Genomic DNA, 21,342 nt, shown 5'->3' with positions numbered 1-21,342 from the left:
AGAAAGCTGTCAGACACGCGTCCAGGCTGGAATGCCAAGGGGAGAACCGAGCATCCTGCTCAGATCACTGCTGATGCCGAGGCGGGTAGGGAGCTCCTGGCACGCCCTGCGGAGTCCCCAGTGCTGACAGGTTAGGGTGCTAAATGGTCCACCGACTAAGCTATCAGCTTCGCACACTGGCTGGCGCTTTGGTGATGGGAGGAGCAAGGACTTCAGGGGATGGAGCCGGAAAGGCTTAGACGGATTGTTCCAGTTGCAGCCAAGTTGCCAATAGGGCTCCTTTCTCCTGAGAGCTTTGGGTAGAAACTCTCCCCATGAGCCCAGCATGCGCCCCAGAGCATAGAGCCCGGAACTGGAGCCCTGTGAGCGCGAGGGGGGCGAGGGGCAGAGTTCTCACAGGAGGACTAGGCACTAACACCCCGCAGCAGCCTCACTTCACAATTCCCAGGCCCACTCTGGTCCAGGCGCTGTGCACCGCGCTCTGATTCTCACAGCAGCCAGCAGGGCCGATGCCATTAGCCCATTTCACAGATGGAGAGGCTGCGACTCAGCCTGTAGGTGACAGAGCCAGGTGTCAAGCCCAGGGTTCGCTGACTTCCAAGCCCACGTTCTTCTGATTTTACTAACTGCTGCTTCTCTTGAGCCAGTCCGAGCCTCACCCACTGGCTCAGGGATTTATGGGGAGTAGCCTTTAGGCTCAGAGGTCTCCAGCGTGAACCTGAGCAGCCCTGGAAAAGGCGGAGACTTTGTTTGTGGCGCTGAATACTGTGGGAAGTAGCAGGGAAATGAATGATTGTTCTTGTCAGTATTCGCCAAGTGCTGGATCCCACCAAGCACGTGGTGACATCCTCTGCCTCCTGGGCTCTGCCAGCCCTAGGGGCACCTACACTTGCTTGAATGTTGGGCTGTGCAAAGGACACTCCCTAAGCTTGTGCATGTTATTTTTATTATAGATGTAAATTACTGTAAGTTAACGGAACCATCCTGTGAATCAACTACATCCTCAGTATTTTGTTTTAGCCCAGCTGTTGACCAGCTAACCCATGAATGAATGAATGAATGAATATTTGTTTGCTCTTACAGATTCGCTGTCCTGCTACAGATAAACCAAAGGGAAAACATTTTCCCATACCCCCTAAAGCGGCTCTGCTCGGTTTTGTTGGAGGCAGCCATTTATAGACCTATCTACACATTAATTTCGAAAACTCATGTATTTGGGAAGAGCAGATGGAGTCACATACTGCACACACTAGCCATGTATTTTGGAATATATTTCATTTTGAGCAATTCGGTGCTGCTTTATTTAGCAAAAGCTGTCAAAGTTTTTAAAAGCAGTGAGGCGGAGATCGGAGATTGTGAGTGGCTGAGATGACAGAGGGCAGCCCCTGGGGCATAATGCGATGCTTCCCAGACTCCACGCTGCAGACCCAGCAGACCCGTTGCCCCCACCCCATCGGTGGCGACCCAGATCCACTCTGTTCTGGGGGGCGAGCTTGGAGCCGGGTTGTCTGTGGTGTTTTTCCTTTGAGTGATTCTGATATGCAAACAGGTGTGAGAATCCACCTCCTATACCAGTGATGGCGAACCTTTTGAGCTCGGCGTGTCAGCATTTTGAAAAACCCTAACAACTCTGGTGCCGTGTCACATATAGAAATTTTTTTATATTTGCAACCATAGTAAAACAAAGATTTATATTTTTGATATTTATTTTATATATTTAAATGCCATTTAACAAAGAAAAATCAACCAAAAAAATGAGTTTGCGTGTCACCTCTGACACGCGTGTCATAGGTTCGCCATCACTGTCCTATACCCATATCTGAGCACTTCTCTTAGTTCCTTATTTTCTTGAGACTCTTACTTATTTTCCTCATTAAGTTACTAGAGAAGCAGAGGGGGAAATTCCATTCCTCTTCTGTTTTTCTCAAAATCGTCGGGGAAGCAAATAGGTGCCGAGTACCTCCTACATTGCCAGGAAGGTTGGCTCACAGATCCCAGTTGATCTTCACAAGAACTCACAGGTTTTAAGAACTACTTGGCCCTCAGACATCGAATTGAGTTATACAGACTCCTCAGTTCATAGCTTCTTGTCATCGTAAGTCCATGCAGGACTCTCCTCTTCCTGCGTCATGGTTCCTCTTCACCCCTGTTCCCCACACCAGCTCCCTGCCCCCAGGAGAGACCGACCTAAATATGCCGGAATGAAGTGTGCCTGTGTCCTTATTAAATACTCCTTCTTGCTTGTATATTGTTAGTTACACAAATGACAGATCTGTAATGAAATAGACTATAAAAAGCGAGAGTGGTTTTAATTTTTTCACTCAACATTATGTTTTCAGGTATGCTCCAGCTTCTGGGTAGGCTTCCAACCTCTGCCTCGTATGTCACTGTCTGTGTTTCCTCAGTTTAGTTTTTATCTCCCCCGTTGATGTGTGCGCGCATTACTGCGGATCCCACTGTCACAAGAAGCTCTGTCACTGACGTCCTCATTCGCAGCCCTCGGGGACCTGTGTGTGAATTGTTTCTGGGAAGCACGCCCAGGGATTGGATCCTGGAGTCGTTTGCTACATGCGTATTTAGTTTCAGCTAGACTTGCAGATTGGACACAACACAGGAGCGTTCTCGTCTTCCTGTATCCCCACCAACACTGGGTATGGCCCAACGTGTGTGTTTTTTAATCCTCACCCAAGGATATGTTTTTTATTTATTTGAGAGAGAGGGAGGGAGGGAGGAAGGGAGAGAGAGAGAGAAATATCGATGTGAGAGAAAATCATCCTTTGGTTGCCTACTGCACACACCCCAACCAGGGATCGAACCCCAAACCTAGGCATGTGCCCTGACTGGGAGTCAACCCTGCAACATTTTGACATATGAGACAGGCTTCAACTGAGCCACCATCCAGGGCAATCATTTCGTTTTTGATCAAACATTCTTATTATTTAATGTAGGTAAATCCAACCACTTTTCATCTTATCGATAGCGCTTTTAGGGGATTACTTTATGAAATGCGTCCCACGCAGAATAAGGAAACAGGATCCTGGACTTGTTGCCCAAAGTCACACTACCAATGAGCGGCAAGATGTGAGACGATGAAAAAGTAACCCTTCCTAAGCTGAGCCGAGGTGCTCACGACACTCACGGCAGTCAGCTCTGCGTGTACCAGAGGCGCTGTGCGTGCCACTCGGCGTCTCTCCGGACCTCGGCCTGCAGCTTCCGGCCAGATTCACTGCATTGTCCTTTCTGCCTGAAATCCGTGCCAAGTGCCTCCGTTGGCCCCACCTCCAGGCTGGTGGTCATTACCGTTTGGCCATCGTTAAACTATTACCACCCCTGCTCAGAAGCCTCTGGCTCAGTAACCCTGGAAGCCAGTCCTCCCCCTGCGATGTGTCCGCCTCTCCCAGGAGAGCACAGGGCTGGGGTCCGAGTCGTGTGTCCCTGGGCCTGGGATCTCAGGCCGCCCTCTCCAGGGGCCCTGGGGGCAGTGTGGTGTCACTCAGGCAGTGGACGAGGGATGAGGGGAGGCCGACGGGACTGGGGGAGGCTGAGCTCAGGGCCCCTCCTCCAATTGCACGCAGACACGGTCTGCCTCTGTCCGCTGTGTGTATGGGGTCACATGTAAGGTTTACTTCAAAAAGGATTCGACTGCTAACAGGGCAGGGGGAGTGGGCACTGCCTTAGAGAACTAGACTACGTCATATAGACGGATGTTCCTGCCTCCCTGTTCGCGTTACATTTGATCATGCTTTACATTTGGGTGAACACGTTTACATTGTCTGCATTTATAGAACCTTGTAAGGTAGGCATATTTGAACAGCTGTGGCAAAATTTCCCCAGAATCACAGCCCGGACAGGCTGGGGGCCATGTGGCAAGAGGTGGTAGAGGTCACCACTGCCTCAGGCTGGAACTAGCTAACCCCAGACCCCTGTTCCTGCAGAGATGTTATCATGGGAAATGGTTACGACGAAAGTAAAATTAGCCCTGGCCAGTGTGGCTCACTTGGCTGGAGCATCATCCCCCACACCAAAAGGTTGTGGGTTCGATTCCCAGTCAGAGTACATACCCAGGTTGCAGGTTCAATCCTGGTCGGGGTGAGTATGGGAGGCAACCAATCCATGCTTCACTCTCGCATTGATGTTTTTCTCTCGCTCTCTCTCCCTCTCTTTCTCTCTCTCCCTCCCTCTCTCTCTCCCTTCCTCTCACTCTAAAATCAGTTTTTTTTAAAAACCATATCTTTGGGTGAGGATTTAAAAACAGAAGTAAAATCAAAGCCTCACCTATTGGGAGAAAGGAGGAGGGACTTGACGCGTGTATTGAGCACCTGTCACTGGTCACTGCTGGGCGCCTCGTTTTATCTCATCTCTACAGCCTCTCTCTACGGGGGAGGGAGGCATTCCTGGGTCCATTTGAAAGGCGACGACCTGGACCATGGCAAGTGGCAAAGCTGAGGGCTCAGAGCTCTCCAGCTCCAAAGCCATGGCTCTTTCCACTGCTGAAGGATCGGCCACGGAGTCTCGGCCTGTTCTATGAGTTCGCCTCCCAGCCCGTCAGGAAGCAGTAGTTAGCCTTGGGAGGAAGCTCTTCCGAAGAAGCCCTGTCTCACCCTGGGCGTCACGTGGGCGCCTCCGTCCTCTCCTCCCTCCGGGCCTCACCTCCTGCTGTTGGATCTGCCGCATCATCTGTCACTTGCCATGACTCAGCTGTGGGCATCTATTGCTTTGATTCCTGGGTTTCCAACAGGAGCCAGGCTATTTTGGGTTTTGCCTCGAGATGGGAAGATTGGAAAACGGCATCGGCCTTCTGGCTCTGCAGGTTGGCTTTGTGTCCTTCCTCATGAATGCTGTACCGCGCTGAGGGGGTTGGCAGGACTGAGCGGCTCCTCTCTGCTCCCGAGGGCGCACATCTGGGACACACCAGGGGCCGAGTGTGGTGGCAGCCTCCCTTACCTCTGCTTTCCCTCCCCAAGGAGCATCCTCAACTCTAAAATCATGCCCCCTCCTGTTTCCTAAGGACAAAATTAAACATGCCGAGCAATGTTGTTGAGTAGTTTTCTTTCAAATGCACATGTAATAGGACTGGTGTCTTGAGCAGGACTGAACAATGACCAAGAATAGGTGTTTCATCTGAGCCTTTTATTACCAGGCATTTTAGGCAGACGTTTCTGGTTTGTATAGCACCTTACAGTCCATAGGCGTTGCTGTTTTACTTTTATTTCGCTATGGGTTTTATCATCCCTATTCCACAAAAGCAAATTCAAGTGCAAAAGGCCTTGAACATTTTTTAAAATATATTTTTATTGATTTCAGAGAGGAAGAGAGAGCTAGAAACATCAGTGATGAGAGAGAATCATTGATCGGCTGCCTCCTGCAGGCCCCACACTGGGGATTGAGTCCCCAACCTGGGCACGTACTCTGACTGGGAATTGAACTGTGACCTCCTGGTTCATAGGTCAACGCTCAACCACTGAGCCATGCCGGCCGGGTGAAAGGAGTGGTTTTAAAGGAAGCTGAGCTGAGTTGTGAGAATGGTGTGCGAAAGGGCTGATGGGACACATCTAGGAGAAGACGTTCCGTAGATGCCTCAGCATGTAGCTCAAAGCTGGAAATGCAGGCTCTGCTCTGGAGGCATCGTTCTTTCTCTCATGCTGCCCTTTCAGTCAGTGGCCGCTGTGGCTTCCTCAAGACCAACTTGTAGAACCCGGTGAAAGCCACGGCTTCCCTGGGCGTGGAAAAAACACTCATGTACATGTTCACAAACCATGACACAATTGCCGGGAATTTGAAAAGCACCGAGTTAATAATCCCTGCTTTAAAAAGGACAGGGGGCTTTAAAACCCCATCCAGATCTCTAATCTGCCAGGTCAGATGCGGAGAAACCATCGAGGCTCCTCTACTACTGCCGTCCGACTGAGGAGTTAACTCGCAACCACACGACTTACTGTCCTCATAAGTCAGCAGGAGGCCAGCCAGCAATGGCAGTACCCAGAAGCACACAGGCTCCTTTAAAAAAAAAAAAAAAAGATTTTTAAATTGATTTTTCGAGAGAGAGGAAGGGAGAGAGAGAAACGTTGATGTGAGAGCGAAACACAGATTGGCTGCCTCAAACTGGCAATGACACCCAACTAACCTAGCCACATCAGCCCAGGCCGCAGGCTCCTTTTAATATTTCTATTCACTAAAAATATTTTTCTCATGATACCATTCTTTGTCTGTCTCACTCCCCCCCTGCCCCAGAGAGTTTCCTCCAAGGCAGAACTAACAGCACACCTGTTGTTTAGACTCTGTTACTATTTATTGGCACGTATGTGGTCTTATTTGTCCCAATTCTTTGTCATCATAAGGGGGGAGGGGGGCCCATGGTGAGGACAACCACACTTCATCTTCCGCAGTATCCTCTGCTCAGGTTGGTCACACTCTCTCTGTATCCAGGACTCAACTCTTTCTGCTTTCCCAAGAATAGAAACATTCCGCAGTTTTCACCTCCATCTCTGGGCTCTTTTGTCACCAAAAGCTCTATAAGAGTTCCCCTGAAATAAATGTTTTCACACATTTCTTTCTCCTGCTGAGCCTTATTGACATTTCTCTTCTCTGATGCAGTAAGTTTTAGTCTTTAACATCAACAGAGTCCCCCAAACACATACAAAGGTGCAGTAAAGTATTCTGTCATTTAATATTTATTGAGTGCCTGCTATGACCAGGGTCTCCCTTGAGGAAGCCACTCTAACGAATGAGGCAGATGTGCATTTATAAATTACCCACCAGTGTGATCACTGTGTTAATAGAGCTGTGGGAACCAGCAGGTCATATTTTACATGCTGTGCTATCCCTTGTCTGATGGGTTGAGTTCTTCAGACATGTGTTCTGGGAGCATTTGTTGCCCTCTTGCTGAGCAGACTGCACGGTGCTGTGGAGGAAGATGTGCAGGCAAATCTTGAATTTGAGAAGCTTTCACAGCTTAACAGAGATCTACAGAGTAAGCTACAACAGAAGGTAGAAGTGATACAGCCTTAAATGTGTAGAAAAACAGAGGGAAACTAAAATTTATTGAGTACCTACTACATGTCAGGAATTATTTTAGGGACTTTCATTTGCATTTTCTGACTAAATACTCCTAACTATGTTTTGAAGTATTAGCCCCATTGTACAGAGGAGGAAATTAAAGCTCAGAGATGATTAGTAAGTTACCATAGATCTCCTTGTTTCTAAAGCTCATGTGTTTCTGCTCTATATTGCTAAAGAACTTTAGGAAATATAGCAAAATAATAAAGTGTGAAAGAATATGACCCATTTAGTTACTACCCAGTGTTCCAGTTTTCTCTCAACTTCATTTATCTTTTTCTCCTGGTCTGTTATGGGTACGTATATACGTTGGAACCACCTTAGGGTTTGTCCCTTACCAGTTCTATTATTAATATTCATATAATTTCCAAAAAGCCCTTTGGATGTGGCTCAGCAACTTTCTCCTGTCTTTCCCCTGTGATTTATCCAATCCCTGCTAACATTAATCTTACAGATAATTAAATGTGCTACTTGCACAGGACAATTTTCTATTGGCATGTCATTTTTTTTTGTAAAGCATGTTTTAATAAAACATAGACATGGCAGGCACCTTTTCCTGTAATCCAGGGCCTTTCATGTTCTTTTTAACAAACCTACCAACAAACCTACACATATGGTTTCCTTTAGTGGATAAGAATTTTTGCAGCTTAGCTACATCTAGCCAATATCGTAGAAGTTGTTGGATGTACCCACTAAACAACCCAAACTTTATCCCTCTCACAAGTGAACACTTTAAATAAATGCTAGCAAGCTTCACAGCGTCGGAAAATTACTTTGTGTCTGAAACAATCCGAACGTGCAGATTTGTCACGCCGCCTACCTAGGTGTGCCGCCCAAGGCACTGCTCTCTCAGCTGACTCGCATTCTCTGCGCGGTGTTTACCCAACAGTCATCCCTCATGCGGGTCATTAGGTGTCGGGGATGAGCCAAGCTGCTGTATTCTCAGCTGGGGCTGGAGCCTGTTTACTTTGGCACTGATTTATGATGTGCGGGGAGTGAGCAGTCCGCAGATCCATCTTAGAAACCCAGTTAGCCAAAGACAAATAGCTGAAAGTAGGCTGATAGGAGCTCGGAAGGTGGGCTCTTGAGAAAGGGGACTCCTTTAGAAACACCACTAAGACTTCGGGTACCCTAACTCAGGCAGAGCCGGGGTCTGCACTAGAGAATGCTTTCGGGTCTGGTTTCTTGCTGTCCACCCAGGGTCAGGTGGAAGGCATGCTATTGACCTCCTCATACACTGCATCATCTCCCTGTGCTTTGGTTCTCACCATTGATAAACGTGCGTGTGGAGCCCAGTCACCTTCAGGCAGAATGCACGTGTAACAGTATGGTAGCCTGAGACATTCCTTTTGAAGATATTATGCCAAGAGAGCAAGCATTTATAGCTTTCCTTTTTCTTTCCCAAGTGAATTTCACACTGGAAAAGGTTTTACGTGTAATATTTATCTTGCCTTGTGTACTTCCCATCTCTTGTTTTTCCTTCTCATTTCGTTCACCTGTTGCACCATGTTGGTTTGGCATCCTTTTTGCTCTTTCTGTTCTTTGGGTGGGGCAGTGAGGAAGAGACACCTTGATCTTGAAGCTGTGGAGAAAATGCCCTGGCTCTAATTGGGGTGCTGTCCTTTTGTGGCACGCCAAAACTTGCACACAAGTTCACACACTGCAAGGACTTGGGCTAGTCCTCAAAGACATTTCATGAGGGGACACTAGGACTTTTAAGAAAATCTAATCCAAAATTATTGAAAGGTCAAATATGTATTAGGTAAGATTTTCTATTGCTCACTGAGATGGGTTCCTTCAGAGATGGAGGATGGGTGCTCTTGTGAGTCCCAAACTCAACTGATTGGTTGTGGCTGCATGGACGCAGAGTCCCTGGTTCATCAGAAAAAAAAAAAAAATGTGCCGTGATGGATTAGTGATGCCTGCCACTGGCAAGGAACAGAGGAATGGAGGTATATATGCTGTATAATTGCCATCTATGCTGTTCTTCCCAAGGACCCATCATGAGGGGAAGGGACCACATTCAGATGAAAGCACACAGACCCAGATCTCGGGAAACTGTGGGAACAGCTGCCTTCATCCAGCTGTGAGGAGTGCAGTGAATGAGCAGAGAGGAAGAGGCATGGAGTGGAAAAACACAGGAACCATTTCAGACTTTGGGCACATCAGCTCTAAACCACGAAGTAACTGTCGGGATTTTGCAGAATCAAGGCCTTTAATTGTCTGGGCTTTGTGGCTACAGTGGTTGACAGGTTCTCCTTTAAAGATAATAAATGGCTCGCAGTTACTTTAGCTGGGAAAGTGTGCTGCTGCCCTGGGACAGTAATAACCGACCATGGCAAAGAGAAGCCTGGGATTTATGAGGTGTCCCAGTTTACAACCACCGGGGAGGGATCCAGCAGAGCGCTGCTGGAGCAATGCGCTAACCAGAGTTCATCCATCATTGCTCCCTCTGCAAGCCCTCTCTTTCCCTCTGCTGAAAATTATCACAGGCATTCGACCCCTGCCATTATAAGCCTCCCCAGAAACCATATTTTAACATGTAACTTGGAAATAAAATCTCGTTGACCTTTGGTTTACTGGACTGAGGGGGACATTTTCCAGGTACGAGACACTATAAAATCCACCAGTGATAAAAAGATAAATAAGGTATAGTCTCTTCTTTCAAAGGACTCAAGCGCCTACTGGGAGACGGTAGTGATTACGTAATTTCAGTACACTGTGAGGAGCGCAGTCGTTGGAGCAATGGGGTAGGACTAGAACTACATCTATACGCATAAAAATCCGTGCTGTGCTTAATAATCACTTTGTTTTCCCTGTCCTCAAGTTACATTGGCAGCCATGCCCATAAAAGCACTTATTAAGATCTACTGTTATTGTCAGTTTACAGCCTCCTCCCCCTCCCTGACCTTGAGCTTCCTGAGGGTGAGCTCTGCGTCTGGCTCTTGGCATAGCCAGCATTTACCCAGTGATTAGCGCCCATAAGATGCCTAATCAACGTTAGCTGAGCTCATGCAGGATTGAATATGTGCATCTAACACTTCGAAGGCAATACCAGGCATCGGCAACTTCTTAGATCAAATTTAAAAAATCAAAACACAGTTACCCTTAAGATAGTCTGTTGATTGTGAGTTGATTTAGAAATTAAAATGCATACCACGCTGACTTAAATTTCTCAACACAGGGTTCTCCATTTAAAGTACCACAGTACTGGTTGGATGACTACTCAACGGAGAATATTTGGAGGAGAGGAGCAAGAACAGTCCTTCCCTGTGTATATCAGAGTGCAGAGCAGAGGACACTGATAAATTTTAAGTCCCACTGTGTGGCCATCCCCCTGCCCAGTCTGTCTGCTGAACACCATCACCAACGAGTTATTTTGGTGGCCCTGTCCTTCTGCAGTGACCTGCTACAGTAATGATTCTAATTTCTCCTGAGTTGTCTTGTCTGGTGGTGGAGCTAATTTTTGGGAGCCACGTCTTGCCTCTCCCACCCAAATTCCCCCTGGTCTTGCCTGAGCAGTCTGCTTATGAAAAGTGTATCCAGTCTCTCTTCCACTGGGGCAGGTTGTCTCATTTCATTTGTCACTATTTAATAGCTTATGCAAAGCATGCTTGGAGACCTAAATGTGTGGGTTAGGGTTTCCCCTTCCATGTGAAACAGTAGACATTTCATTTATTTCTTAATAGTGACTAATTTTAGAGTAATTTGAGGCTGATTTACCTGTGCCCACTGATACTTTCCTGTCCATTTTTTTTTGTTCAATTGTTCACTCTACAAATACGTATGAAACTGGTATTAGATGCTGGACACATAGAGAGATGAATTGGGTAAAATCCCACCATCCATAGAGGTTGAGGCACACTGGAAGAGATCAAATGTGAGCAGACAGTTACCATTCACTCCTTTTTTTCAAGTCTTACCCATGAACGAGTGAAGCAGAGCCTATGGGCCGCGAGGGAGGGAACGAGAGGTGTTCCATGCACTTCATGGTGACCGGTCGTTTGGTTGTTACGGCGTTAGGGCCACTGGCTTTTTATAATATAGATTTGTGGCCATTTCCCCCCAGTCCTCTTGAGCCCTACTGGAAGATTTTTTCAACTTCTTTGCAAGAAAACCAGCCCCCTTTGTCTCAGCCTCTCTCACTATACACGCTCACATATTTTGATTGACTTGCTTGACCTGTTGGTTATTCCAAGCTGTGGATTAAATGCCAACCACTAGCCTGGTTTGCCCAGACTTTGCTTGCTGGAGGCCAGCTTCTTCAGACACTGAGAGAGGCGCTTCCTGTGGTCGCCCAGGGCCTTCTATGAACTCATCAGTGAACCTAGGCTGATGGCTGTGTTAGTTAGGCTCCCTGGGGAAAGGAAGCTTGGTCGGACAGCTCTTGGCCTCTCCCCTCAAGGACAGGCTGCAAGGAAGGCAGCGAGCCCAAACCTCACCTTTCCCATCTCCTCTCCCGGCCTGACCTCCCTGCAGATGCTGAAGACAGTGAGAGGGATGTTGTCTCCATACCCATTGATCTTCAGCCGTCCCAGCTCTAATTGATTTTAAAATGAATTGCTGGTAGACAGGTTTTTGGGTTTTTTATTGGCCATAAAGATGCCTTGAACCTTAAATTAAAATGCCTGGTGAGGAGCAGGCAGCTATAGCAGGCTGCAGAGAGAAGACAGCGAGCCCAAACCTCACCTTTCCCATTCCTCTCTGGGCCTCACCTCCCTGCAGATGCTGAAGACAGTGAGAGGGAAGTTGTCTCCATACCCATTGATCTTCAGCAGTTCGGCCCTAGTCTTCGAAATGCTAGCGAACCACTGGGTCAGGCGTTGTATAATGAGCTATTTGGGGGGCTAATGGCTAAGCCCTCAAAACTCTCAATGTGGATTATGATCAGATTGTCAAGATGCTCAAAGCTGCCTGAGCACCACGCCCCCCCCCCCCCCACCTGCCACCTGATTCCTATTTTATTAGCCACTAGAATCCAGGGCAGTGGTGGTGCTGAGCAGCTCCTTCCTTCCTAGCTGCTCCAGGGCTGTCTGCTCTGCTCTCAGGGTCGGTTTGAAGTCACCTCTGGATGCTGCCACACCCAGGCTCGTCCACTCAGCACTGGCATGTCAGCTGCAGGCCTGTGTCTGGGAACAGCAGTGCTGATTGTGGCCCAAGGCACTGGGGCTCAATGGGAAGACGGTGCTGCCTTTGCTAAAGCAGGTCCCTACCCGAGGACGTCCAGGTAGGCAGATGTCCTCACCATAGTGGCTGCCTTGGTGGGAAGCAGCTTAGGGAAAGTGGTCTGGCCCCCGGGGGCAGTGGCTTCTCAGGGACCTGACCAAGCATGCCTCGAGTGGACACGGTCTCCTGGCCTTCTTTCTGACTGTCCCAGGTGAGAGCAGGCATCCTTTCCAGGACACCACTGTCCAGGGGTCTGAGGGTGGCGACAAGCTGAGGTCTCAGCTCCTTGGCCTCAAGTTGCACTGGATTTTGGGGGGAAGGGAACATGTCCCTTTTCTCTATTCCTGGAGTGGAGAAGATACTACTCCTTCCTACCTTCTCGCGCCTCCTTGTGTAGATCAGGAGCCCTCAGCCCCAGCTTCAGGTTAATGTTCCCATAGTCAGCATCCAGAACCCATTCCAGACCACAGGGATCACAGTCTGTAGGGAGGAAGCCAAGCAAAGGCACATTTTCAGTTTTATTATAGACAGAGGTTGAGAATAACCGATTTCTGAGACTGTTTTTTCAATCATGTGATGAGTCCACCACTCACAAATGGATGTTTCCTCAATACCTAGGGCATGATTTGATTGTGCATGCTCTGTATCTCATCGTAAACAAGAGGACACCATGCATGATGTTGTGGTGCAATCCTATGATGGGATGGTAGGTGGTAATAACACCAACTTTGGGGTGGGCAGCAGGTCAGGGAAGGATGTCTCAACTTGAAGAATGAGCAGGTATTAGAAAGAGGGTGTCAGTCACAGGTGGAAGGAAGAGCACAAGAAACAGGGCGGAGTTCAGAGCATTGGTGATCTCAGTGTGGTCAGATCTTGGAGCGCAAGGGGCGGGGCCGAGTAGAAGGCACTGCTAGAGGGGGAGGTGGAAAGCCGCCTCCAGGGCCCATGTGGTCACAGTAGTGAGGCTGGTCTTCCCCTGTGGGCAGTGCTAGACTGCCGTGGGGGCTTTTAATTTAAGTGTATTGGGTTGGCATTGGTTAATAAGGTTATATAGGTTTCAAGTGTACAGTTCTAGGATACATCACCTGTATATTGCATTGTGTGTGTACTCACCACCCAGACTCTAGTGTCCCTCTGTCCCCATGTATTTGACGCCCTTTACCCTCTTCATCCTCCCCCACCCCTTACCCTCTTGTAATCAACATACTGTTGTCTGTGTCTGTAAGTTTGGTTGGTTCATTCATTTGTTGCTTTCTGCTTTCTATCCCACATAGGAGTGAAATCATATGATTCTTTTCCATCTGACCTGTTTCACCTAGCATGATGCTCTCAAAGACCTGTCCATGTTGTCACAAATGGCAGTTTCCTTCCTTTCTCATGGCTGAGTATACCCCATTATGTGTATGTGCCACATTTTCTTTATCCAGTCATCAGTCAAAGGACACTTGGGTTGTTTCCCTGTCTTGGCTACCATGAATAATGTTGCATTGAATATACAGATACGTGTTTGGGGGCCAAGCAAATGAATGATGTGATGAGATTTGCATTTTGAAGATAACCCAGCCTCTCTGAGGAGGGTATTGAGGGGGTGGAGTTGAAGTCAGAAACTGTTGGGTGACCAGGACAGGTGGTGGAGCAGGGGTCCAGAGAGGGGTCAGTGACAATGACAGGAGTAGGTGGGAGAAACAGATATTTCAAAAGAGAGTCCACATCACACTGCCCCTGGAAACTGAGACCCTCAGAGCAAAATCCCCAACTTTGGTGACCACGCAGTTCCCCAAGCCCACATGGTTCCATGATTTTGATCATTGATACATAGTTTTCCAAAGACCTGATATTACTGCGAGTTGATTTACAATCATCAGCGATCTGGTGCCCAGAGAACAGGCTGTGAGATCAGCAGTTGGCATTCCAGACGCTAAGCCTGCAGTGAGCTGTTCTCCTCTCAGCTCTTGGGTAATCTTAGCTTTGCTGCGATGCACAAGCCTAGGTTTTCCGGGTTCAGAAATGCCATCTTAGAGAGGAACAGTTACAGTGGCCTCCCTGCCCACATCACAGGCAGCACTGGCCTTTGGCTCTGAGTGAGCTCATCCTCACCCCCTCACACAGATGCCCCTGGGAGCTTGGGGCTCAGAAGGCTGTGAAAGACCCACCAGAGAAACACAGGCAGGAGCAGTAAGTGGCTAGAGTTCTCCTTATAACTGCACTCCACCTCCAGACCCTGTCCTTTGTGAAACACAGAGGAGCTCTTTTGCTTTTGTTAATAAACAAAATGTTTCAAATGCATCTGGGCCTTGAGGACACATGCTGAAATGGAGAGGGGGCTGGAGGTTGCACCCTGTTGAGCTGAGCCTCTGATTTCCCAACAGTTTCTGTTCATTTACATTCAGCCTGACCCCACAGGGCCCTGGAGAGCCAGCCGGGGCCTCCCCTCCGGTGGGCACTGTTCACACCCCAGCAGGAGGTATGGCAGGAGGGAGCAGGGAAGTACCTGCAAGGCTCTGCAGCCACTGAGCTGAGAATGCTGCTTCATAAAAAATAACTCTTCCCTCTGTTGGAATCAGTTCTGCTCAGTGCAGCTTAAATATAATCGTGATCTGCCCTGCGCCTATAAGCACCTTCGTGTCATGAGGTGGTTTTCATCCTGCAAGAAGGACTGTTGTCCTTAGGCAGCTGACCTTCGGACGGTGGTCACAGGGAGCCTCCTGGTGATGGGTATGATGCCTCGGGGTAAATGCTCTGCATCTCCTCGTCCTGATTGAAGATGGTCACCTTCGCTGTGGCGCGAAGGAAACCGGTTCAGAGAAGCTGGACAAAGTGCCCAGCTGAGTGATGGAGGGACTTGGACATGAGTGTTGCCCAACCCTAAAGCCAGGCCTGTTTCCTCCACAGCAGGGGCTGGCACAGCACCCCAGCAGGCCAAGTCCAGCCCCCCACCTGCTTGTTTAAATCAAGTTTAATTGGAACACAGCCACGCCCATTCGTTGCCGTGTCTGTGGCCACTTTCTCGCCACCATGGCAGAACTGAGCCATTGCAGCAGACACTGATGGCCCTTAAAGGAGTCTGCCCACCTCTGCTCCGTGCCACCTGCCCCATAATAAAACAGAAGACCTAGATGCCGCTTCTCGGGCCCACAGAGACCTTTCATTTTTCACTCCTTTTCACTTAATGCACTGGACACCACTCGGCAAAATCTCTCCTTTACAGGGACTGGCCTTGGCAGTTGACTTCCCAATTGTGGCAAGACTACAAAGTAAAACCCTCTTTAGTTTCCAGAAGTTGTCCTAATTTTTTAAAATAGACTTTTCTTGATTTCAGAGAGGAAGGGAGCGGGAGAGAGAGATAGAAACATCAGTGATGAGGGAGAATCATTGACTAGCTGCCTCCTGCATGCCCCCTACTGGGGATCAAGCCCACAAGCTGGGCATGTGCTCTGACCGGGAATTGAACTGTGACCACCTGGGCTATAACAGTCAACCACTGAGCCAAATGTTAAGTTGTCCTAATTTTAAAGTCCTCTGGGCGGGAAGCGGGTGGGGGATACTGACAGCTGCATCTGGAACAATAACTGTCCATGGCAGGTGAGTCGCCGGTTTTTACCTGAACTTCTCCTACTTTTGCTGGGCAAGGCCCATCTCCCCACTCCTAACCTTGGAGAGTAGCCCCCCAAAGTACTCCCCGGCCTCCGGGAAGTGATCCTGCCTACACATGAGCACTCGGGCTCTCTCTTCCTAGACCCACTCTCCAGGCAGGATCCCTCCAATGTTTTGGTCCTCAGGAGCTGTCAGTCATTTTGGTTTATGTAAGGAACATTCCTGGGAAGAAAAATGGTCCAGTCCTGGAGCCCAGCAGTGAAATCTGTCCTGCAGGAGTCATCTCTAAGCTGGGCTGTGCTGGTACCTGTCTTCCCCAGCACAGCCTTTTTTCTTCATTAGGAAGACAAATCTGTTTCATGGGCACCATGGATGGGGTACATTGAAACCCCATTAATGGACATGCTCAGTAGCGGCTGCTGCAGTGACTTCTCCAGACCCTCGCTCAGCTTCAGATTACCCTCTGCCAGGGAGGGAACCCTCAGACACCACATGGAGGCTTTGTAAACCGGTCCTGTGACTCTGTTAATGACGTATTTGTTGATTCTAGAGATGCTAAGTGGGAGCCAAGGCATCTTTGGCATCGAACGTATCAATCATTATTACAGTTTGGAAAATTCTGTATTAAGCACTATGGTCCACAAATACAATAAGAAACAGTTCCTGCCCTCTGGGGGTTTACAACCGAGGTAGGCTGACAGGTACGCCAATAACGACCCTGACTCCTCTCTAGTGATTTGACAAGAGTCACTGTAGATGCTCAGTCACTGAGGGCTCAGAGGTGCTGCTGGATGCTGGCTGAGACCGGGGGTTCTCCCACTTGAGTGCGCATCCGAATCCCCTGGACGGGCTGTGGAAACATGGATGTGGAGGGCTGCCGCATGCACTCTACACCATTCTATATAAGGCACCTGAGCATCCTGACCAGTCCCCCGTGGAGACCGAGGCGACTGCACCAGCATGCTTGTTCTATTCAGGGATCCCCGCACATCCACCTTTAACCCCATCTTCTAAGGAGACCAGAGGCTTTCTCCATTTAAAGTACAAGGTCCTGTGGGACTCTGGCTCCTTTGGTAACATGTGATGTTAGCTCAGAGAACACGTGCTCGGAGAACCCCAGAAACACACCGCAGGCACCGTGCAGACATTGGTGAAATGATCAGTCGGTTCCAACAGTGAGTGCAAAGCTTAAGAGCACGGCTTCTTTGATGTCTGTGCAAAGCACACACTATAAGTAAGACCTTTCAAGCTCATTGATTTGCTGATGCCTCTTCAACATCGTCCATCCGTGGGCTTTGCAAACAATGATAAAAGGTCTGGTATTTTCCAAAAGGACAGAGTTCAGGATGGTGGGTGTGAGCATCTTGATTTACATCACGCATGTGGAGCATCAACAGAGGTCTCATGCCATTAACTGTAGCTCATGTAGAAGATGCTTTGCAAAGGAATAGAAGAATATGTGACCTAGATAACTGTTTGGTCTTCTTAAAAAATCAATGGCATCTCTTGCTGGGGTCATTTTCCTTGGCACACCGTGTGACCACAGAGGTTCTTGGGGCCATAGCCAAGCAGCACTGTGAATAAAGTAGATGAAGCCAGTCTTGGCTCTAGCAAACCTCCTTTCTGTGCTGCATACTCACCATTGGCATCCCTTCCCCTGGGGCCAGGAGCACTCACGGTGTCTTCCCCTTATTCTATCAACTTGCTCAGAGGAAACGGTCTCTATTTTCTTCCAACTGAAGTATAAGCGATTGTGGGGAGCTTAAAGGATTGTCCCACTTACGGATCCTTGCATATAGCAGGGATCAAAGTGTAAAGCTAGAGGAAGGAAGTTCTTACAGCGGATTTTAAGCACAAGCTATAAATGTAGGAGCTGCCTGGGGGATTATCATCAGTTCCATGCAAAGGGACAACCATGAGAATAGAATGATGATTTTCTAAAGTCATTTCTTACTGAAGTAGCAGTGCTCTTTCTACCCAGCTTTCTTCTTGTTCTTCCCCTGGATCTGGGCAACCACAGCCCCGTAAGCTTGTGTCCTCTTGGCCTTCGTTGTATTTGTAGGCACTTCTTGTTGCAAGTGATGAGAATCCTGTTCAAACCACCCAATGCCAGGGTTGGCCCGACGTTGTAGGTGAATATGGCTTCACCATTACGAACACCCCTACACACACGTCTACCTTTCCTCTGGCTGACTCTCTTGACAGCGATCATTATCTTCCGCTGTCCCGCCAATTAAGGGACACCCAGTTCTCAGTTTGAGGGGAAAGAGCTTGCTTCAGCTCCGCCTCCAGCCCAGTCAGAAAAGCCTGGGGGAGGATGCTGATTGGTCAGTGGGGGGACCATGGTGGCTAGTGGGAGGTGGTCTGGTGATGGTCATTTCTGTGACAGTCCCTTAAGGAAACACAGTAAGTAGGAGGTCACCTGGCGATTTGAGCTTTCATTTCCCCATCTGGAAAATGTGAGAAGTGGAGATGCCTTTAAAATTCTCCCAGCTTTAACCTGATTCTATTTAAAAATCACTTTTTGTTTCTGGTGTTCTAACCACTGATCTTTACTTCCGTGATGTCGTACCTCCCACCAGGAGGTCACATGACATTGGGAGATGATAATCAAGCCCTTGGCCCAACTCTTGAGTTTCTCTGAGTGGGAAAAGGGGCAGTGCCTGAGATGCCCCCCACAGGAAACAGCAGAGGGTCGGAGATCAGCCTGGAGTAGATTAGACCACCATGTAAAGCGCATGGTATACGATGGTCACCATTTCAGCATTTGTGAAGGTCCCAAACTTAGCAGTTTGCTGGAGTGAAAAGAAAGAAACCGATTGGTGGAAGGTCAGCTGGAAGTGTTCCTATGCCGTTGTGCTGGGGACATGACACAGTGATTATGTAAATGGTTCCAGTTCAGCTGCAGCCCAGGTTCGACGTGGCTCATGTGATGTTCCCAGATTGTCATCTGTTTCCACACCATTGGACACTCATTCTTCCTGCAAAGCCAGATGATGTCTTTTTCCCCAGAAGCCTCCCCACCTGCCGAGCGCACCCATCAGTCCGTCTTGTCCATCACACCCTCACTCGTGCTGTAATGAGCTTTGCCCGTGTCTAGCTCACTTGTTAGACCACGAGTTCACAGAAGGCAGGGGCCATATGCTATTCATCTTTGAATTCCCAGTGTAGACGCACGATAAGGACTCAGTAATGTCTATGGTGTTGGCTTCAGAAATAATGCTTAGAAGAGTTTCTATCAATACCGTTCAATTAATGTAAGCTGTTGGCCAGCTGTGTTACACTCAGGCGGTGAGCCAGCCATGGCCTGAAGACTCGGGAGGCAGGACTGAAGGTGAGCTGCCTTGATGCCCTCCCTGCACGGCTGTCCCAGCAGCATGGCACAGGGCAGGCGTGGCACGCAGCTCCTCTGAGAGCGGTGGTACCTACTGGGAAAGCAGCCGCGAGTGAGTGAGACAGGTCTGTCATCTCTCAAGTTGTCTTCTGTAGTTTCCTGGGGTTCCTGCCATGAGGTTCATTTTGGGGATAAGATATATCACTGCCAAGAAAGCCCCTATGGAAATGCCTATGTTACCTTGTGGAGGGCATTCGTACTATGGCCTTGGATTCCCAAAGACTATAAGGCAAAATGAGGGCTGATAGCACTGGAAAGTTGTTTTGGTTTTTTTTATCCTTTTAGATGCCTATGACTCATCTTACCCTCCGTAGAGCCCTTTTCAGTTGACAAGGGATTCCTGGGAGTGGGGAGGAGGAGGGGCATATTAGCAACAGGTATGCAGATGACGAAAGAGTGTAGATACCTGGCACCCTGGCTTAGGGGACTCCTGGGCCTGTGGGCATACTTTGGCCTGATGGGTAATAGTTTTTAATGTTGCTGCCAAGGATTCACTTTCCTGGTCTGCTTCCCAGTGCCCCTTACACCCTTCAGACCGCTGGACGGTCCTTGGGTGACTAGAGAGTGTACACTTAGAGAAAGAAAGTGAGCAGCCAGCTTAGCGCCTGCACCATTGCAGAGGGGAGGTACCACCGGGCAGAGCTCAGCAGGTTCTAGGAGCCGCCAATGTTGGGAGCGCGTTTCAGCTGCCTGCTGTGTGCTGAGGCGGAGATGTTGCCATCGCCTCGCAGTGATGGGGAGGTTCCAGTTTGCCACAGCGTCTCCATGCTGTGAGATGGTCACCTCCGTGACAATAAGATTCCATGCAGACGGCATCTTGGTGGGACTGTCCATGGGCAGTGACGGGTCATTACCATACATGAACAGTGAATGAGCAGTGATCGTCAGGAGTGGGCTGGGGTCGCATTTATAGTGACCAAGGGTGAGCACTGCCCCGGGACTGTTCACGTGATGACGTATATGCTGTGTCCGCCATATCGGGCTATTGGTGTCTTAGGATTCAGCTGGGTATCTGCGACCTTGGACAAGGCCTCAATCTTTCTCAGTAGCAGTTTCTTTCCCTTTGAAATAGTGATAATAACGCCTCCTCTCACTGAGGCGATAGGCACACTGTGCCTGGCACGGGATCTAGCATGTAGTGGACCTGCACTTGGGATGTTCTCTTACACGAAGTTCCGAAGCCACCCCTGGGCAGCAGGATAGTAGAGTATTGGCAAGCCTGGGTCTAATCCCAGCTCATCCACCTCCCAACCAGCTGTCTGATTTTGAACTAGTCACTTCATGTTTCTTTCGAAGCCTCGGTTTCTTTATATGTAAATGGAATAATGATAATAACTACCTCCTAGACCTTAGTGGATTTAAAGAGGGAACATATTTAAAGCACCTACCATCATATGCAGCGCATAGCAGTTCCCTTATCAACAGTAACAGTTGTTCTCAGCTGTAGTGGGGGGTTAAAAAATAAAAAGCAGCAGCCGATCATTGCAGACCTCTGCCTCTGTGTCTGCTGGCCTCGCCTGCTGCCTGCACCCTCATGAAGGTGAGTCCACATTGACAGAGGCAGTGGGCACTTGCCTCTTTATGGGCCGGGTCTGTCCTGGGGCACAAATTACCATGTAATTCTCTTTTTCTTGAGGTTTCTAGGAGGATATGTCTATTCTAATATAATAGACCTCAAAGAGGCATTTGTATGATCCCAAAGCATCATTTGTATGAACACTCGGGCCTTAACTACATGGGGATAGCATCTGGGAGGGGTGGGTCGTGGATATCGGTTCATATTCATTTGAATTGATGCCAATCGAACTTCCAGTTCATCGTGTCTCAGCGGTTTTCTCCTGGGGAAAAAGAATGTTCATGCGGACGTCTCGCTGTTGCTTGGACTTCGTTCATTCTTGAATGTGTGTTGTTCATAGTGTTGGTCTGGTAGCAGTCACATCATGTCTGGATCCAGTGAAGTGCTCCTCCCACATCAAACCTCTCTGCCCCCAGCCCCAACCCAGCTCCTCCCCATGGTTCCAACGATACCAAAGAAAATGGGAGACGTGCGCAATGGTAGTTTACTCTTGGGAAAAGCACGCTCAAGGTCTGGGCAGAGAGCACGCAAAGGGGCTCACAGGGCCAGGGAGCTT

At 48.8% G+C, this 21,342-nt stretch overlaps 1 protein-coding gene across 4 annotated transcripts in view; it reads left to right on the top strand.

Annotated features, from left to right (window-relative positions):
• The window catches only part of ELMO1 (engulfment and cell motility 1), a 392,644-nt gene that overhangs the window by 350,438 nt on the left and 20,864 nt on the right, over positions 1 to 21,342 (top strand). The window lies entirely within an intron of this gene.

Source organism: Myotis nattereri (assembly GCF_964212035.1).
Source record: "Myotis nattereri genome assembly, chromosome: 11".
In the NCBI taxonomy this organism is placed as follows: Eukaryota; Metazoa; Chordata; class Mammalia; order Chiroptera; family Vespertilionidae; genus Myotis; species Myotis nattereri.
This window is presented reverse-complemented; position numbering and strand designations above follow the sequence as displayed.